Below are 4,922 nucleotides of genomic sequence, written 5' to 3'. Positions count from 1 at the left end.
AACTGCTCTAGCTGGGTCTCTGGACCTAGGAACTGCTGGATTAGATACCAGCCAAGCTGGTTTATCTGCACTATCTACTGCAATTGATGAGGATGTCTTAGCCTTGCAGGATACTATTGAGTCTATCACCACCCAGTTAGACTCGCTGGCAGAAGTCGTACTGCAAAACAGGAGAGGCTTAGATCTCCTTTTCATGAAACAAGAGGGACTCTGTGCAGCTTTAGGAGAGGCCCGCTGCTTCTGTGTTAATAGGACAGGAGTCATTTGAAACACCTTGCAAACTATCAGGGACCGCATTAACCAGTGAGAGCATGAGCACCAGCATAACTCCTCTTGGTACCAGAACTTATTCCAGTGGAACCTGTGGATGACTACCCTAGTCTCCAGCATAGCTGGACCACTTGTCCTACTTCGCGCCATTACTGTCCTCCCCTGTATTCTTTGATTCATCGCAGGGCACCAGCACGCCAGCATAGAAGATACCCAGCTTCTCATTTTCACGTCTGAACCTCCGGATTCCGCTATATAATCAAAAGTTAAGTAGCCCTATGACAAATTCTTCATAGCCTTGTCTAGGGACTAGAGGAGGGAACGTTACAGTCACCAGAGTGTTAGAAAATTAAGGGACCACAGACCCACAAGAATGTACTTCCTTATTGTAAAGTTAACCTTAGTGCAAGTCTCCTGTTTTTCCAGAAACCAGTTCTCTAGCAACTAGCTAGCTTGAGGCTGTTCCACTCTGGCCAACCGGGACCCCCAATATCCTGTTGTTGCAACTGTTCCCACAAGATATTCCAGCTGATTACAGCAACTTTAGCCCCACTGCCCCTCCAAGCGCTACGAAGAAGCCATCTATATAAATCCTGCCCTAACCACCTTCAGGGTCGGTGCCTTGTTAGAGACTGTGATCTCGGCCCAGCCGCCAGCAATAAACCTCTTGCTTACTCTATTCATTGCTTCAGAGTTGTCAATCTTGCCTGTGTAGCCATAACAGTTCTGTTACAGAACCCCTGGGCTGCTCCAATTGAACAGAAACCCACGGGCTGTTGTTTAGTTAGAGGCCTGATTGCCCACCGCCAAAATTATAACTTTCAATACCAGCATTTAGTGAAAAGAAAAAGACTTGTTTATTTAACAGTTATATAGATTTAATTATTTGTGGATTTCTGCTGTTAAGTCTTACGTTCTTTAAAACACCCATAAACACATATCCTTGCCTCCCCACTACCAAATCAGGCTAGTTTTTAGAAAAGTCAGAGAAACACTTTCCCTACTTTCCAAACATAGTTCAGCTTTACCAGTAGCTGCCAATTATTTAATTCTGATTGGGAAGACCTCGTCTGTGTTATGGTGTCCACCAGCTTTTAATTCAGAACTGAGAGAGACTCTGGGTCCCTCAGAGTGGATGAAGAAACTACTCAGACACTCTCCATCTGAGGAAGGAAGGGAGGGGTTTTCTCTAGTGGAAAATCGCCCCTTTTTCTTTATTAGCCAGGGTTTTTATCAGCTTTCCACATGCGGAGATAATTAAGGAAAGTATGCAGCACTTCCCCAAATGGTAGGGAGTGAAAGGGAAGTGCAGATCAATACAAGGTTGAAACATCCAGGTATTTTACACAAGGTCAAAAGCACTTCCTCTTACTTAATCGTTCTGTTCTTCACATTTTACTGACAAGGATTTGATGCTCTACAGAGAAAAACAGAGCAGGTTCCTTTTCCTTAAAAGCCACTTTGGATTTCTATTCTATCTTTAAAATCCCCCGGAGGGTGGGATTCAGAGCAGGCCTGGGAGACAACCTGCCGGCTAAGGGCCCAGCTGGGGACGGCTCCGCACAGCGGTCAGAGTTTCTTAAACCAAGCCTGTCTGCTTCCCACATCTCCCCATGTCTGTCTGTCCCCCACACAGAACCTCGTGGATTCTCAGCCTCCTTGTAAACTGCATGGTTAGTCCTTTGTAATCCACATGGAGAGCCTTCCTTTTCAAAGCAGCAAGGTACATCCCTTCCTTAAAACTGCATCGTCAGTCCTTGTTAAATCCGCATGGTCAGCCTGGCTAAAATGTCTGCCGCTTATTTTTAAGTCCCTGACTACGTCCTCTGATGCAGTGGGTGTGGTAACCACTTCTGACCATTCACAGCACTGCACACAGGCTTTGTGTGCTTTTTTCATCCCATCCCCTGGTCCAAGACCCCTCCCATCTACCTGAGGCCTTGGATGCATTAAAGCCATTTTGTATAACAAAGACACTAGCCACGAGCCTCAGGCACAGGAAGGCATCCTGAAAGCTTCTTCCTTCTCCCCATCCCCCAGGCACAAACTCTGGGTTTTTTTGGATACCCCTGTTTCTGTAACAGTTCCAGGTTGAGGGCTGGCCTGTGGACTCACAGGCAAAGTCTGTAGTCCCCACAGTCTGGTCTTCAGAGGTGGCCCCATGGGACAGGTCCATATATTTGCAGGAGGAGCCATGGGACAAATGTGCTGGGTAGCATCACCGGTTGGTGTCCATCTTGGAGAGCACTGCTTGGGGCAGATCCACATGGCAGCGGGCTGCTAATGCTACCAGGTAGATGAGGACATCACTAAGGTCTTCCCAAAGGGCTGCCTGTTCCTTGGAGGGCCAGGCTCCTCATCAGGCTTCCACTGAAAGAGCTCTGCCAACTGCCTCACTTCCCTGACAAGGCCAGAGGGAGGTTCCGAGGCTTGTGGAACTGGTCCAAATTTCTTTCAGTAGCAAACTTGGCATGGAGGCAGTGAATGTCCTTGAGCGTGGGCTCCCAGCTGAAGCTGAAGAGGCCAGCAGCATCAATGCCACACACACACCCCGTGTCCCCATGCTCCTCCCCACCCACAGTGGACATTTCGCCCCTGATTTCTTTTTTTAATTGCAGCAAAGGTAACATGATCAGTTTAAGTTGTTAGCACTAAATAACCTTGTTTTTCCACCTCACATTTTCCAGTTACTCTGAATCCACAAGCTCTTAGTCACTGCACTAGGTGGGTTAAAGGAAACACTATTTTGCAATCACTAATTTAAGTACTACAGTTTTCTTTTAATCCATTTAATCTGGTTCTTTCTTAGTTCTCATAGCAGTAATGTCTCTTTTTCCCATGAAATCAAAATGATGTGCTTTCTCTGAAAAAAGTTAATCATCAATCCTAATGTTTTTAAAAGAATAGGAGAATATGTCCTGGCAATGCAAGGTGCCATGTTTGTACTTCAGGACTATTCCTCAACTTCTACTCACCAGACTCTGTCTGAGTTAAAAAGGTTCTCTCTTTCTCTCTCTCTCAATCTCTCTCTCTTCTCTCTTCCTTTTTTTTTGACTCTGGAGTTCCAGTTAGTTTAGGTGAGTCTCTTGAACAGGAGTATAAATATGGAAGCTTTAAGGCACTCATCTTTTATCTGCTGTATGGATGGGAAAGCAGAGAAAATTGGACTATAGAGAGAAGCACAGATACAAGATAATCCTGATGGCTTTTCTATTCCACATTCCCTTATGTCAACAAAGCCTGGCTGCATTTTTTTCTCTCTTTAAAATTTTTTTTTTTAATTTATTGATTTGAGAGAGAGAGGAAGGGAGAGAGAGAAACACCAATTTGTTGTTCCACCTATTTATGCATTTGTTGCTTGATTCCTGTATGTGCCCCAACCAGGAATTGAACCTGTAACCTTGGTGTACTGAAATACACTCCAAGCAACTGAGCCAAGGCTATTTTTTCTCTCTTAATAAATACCTTCCCCTTTTCTGTGAGCTAATTTGGGTTTTTTTCTGTTCCTTGCAAAACATCCTAACTGATAAATGTCTATCCTTTCTACCTGAAACAACTTTCCTTTTGTGAGAAACGCTCACAATAAAAACTGGGACACAGGACTTGAGCAGTAAAACGAGGCCTTTATTCACGAGTCTGCAGAGCCGGGCGCACCCTCACAGCCAGGAGAATGTGCGCGCCAAGTAGACAAAGGAAACTGGTTTTATAGTCTTAGCTTCCCCACCCTGAAATTGCCACCCTAAAGTGATTATCTTTTCCACCCTGAAATTGCCACCCTAAAGTGATTATCTTCTCCACCCTAAAATTGCCACCCTAAAGTGATTATCTTCCTTGCCCTAAAGTGAGAGCGATTAGCTTCCCCGCCCTAACGCAATTAGCTCCCCCTCCCCTCTCCTTCTTCCCCGTTTCTCCATTACTGGTTACTCCGGAGTTACAATCTAACACGGTTATCTAAATGCCCCTTCTGTGATTTGTAGATATGCCAGTGCTGTCAGCTCCCTTCTCAGAGACCCTCTAATTACATTTGCCCTTTGTTACTAATGACTTTTTACTGGTTTGGGAGTCACTATGTCCTTGTTTCTAACACTTTTAGAACAACTTCCCTGTGAACCCACCATTTGGCAATTACTGTCAAAATTTAACATACAGATACCATTTAACTAAGCATTTTTTCCACTTCTAGGTCTTTAATTTGTAGAACTAGGGGAACAAGACTGAAAAGATATCCATTGCAACAATGTTTATAATAGAAAAAAGGAGGGGACATCATTCTATGCCCTCCAGTTGAACATGTTTTCCAGTAATAAATTACTGTACATCATCACAATGGATTATAGTGTAATTTTTAAGAAGAATGAGCTAGTTCCATGCTGATGGAAAGAGCTTCAAGACATAATATGTTCTGATCAATAAAATGTATAGTAGGATGAGCCCATTCATGTAATAATTAAAACTTTAAATTTGTATGTGCATATGTATAGGTGTATGTGTGCATGTGTGTGTAAATATGAAAAAGTCTAAAGTCATTCTAGAAAGGTTATATTGGGGATATGGGTAAGTTTAGATGTGAAGAGGGTATTTCAACTTTTACTATGTAAAATATGTTTCTATATGGTCTGTTTTTCATGAGGATGCATACAGGTAATAATTAG

At 43.6% G+C, this 4,922-nt stretch overlaps 1 pseudogene; it reads right to left on the bottom strand.

Annotated features, from left to right (window-relative positions):
- Positions 1-406: 406 nt before the first annotated feature.
- On the bottom strand, positions 407-2,858 carry LOC150009284 (dCTP pyrophosphatase 1 pseudogene; annotated as a pseudogene).
- Between the last annotated feature and the right edge of the window lie 2,064 nt (positions 2,859-4,922).

The sequence above is a fragment of the Furipterus horrens genome, unplaced genomic scaffold, assembly GCF_987537825.1.
Source record: "Furipterus horrens unplaced genomic scaffold, mFurHor1.1.pri manual_scaffold_5, whole genome shotgun sequence".
Classification (NCBI taxonomy): Eukaryota; Metazoa; Chordata; class Mammalia; order Chiroptera; family Furipteridae; genus Furipterus; species Furipterus horrens.
The sequence above is the reverse complement of the archived record's forward strand: the minus strand, read 5'-3'. Positions and strand labels throughout refer to the sequence as shown.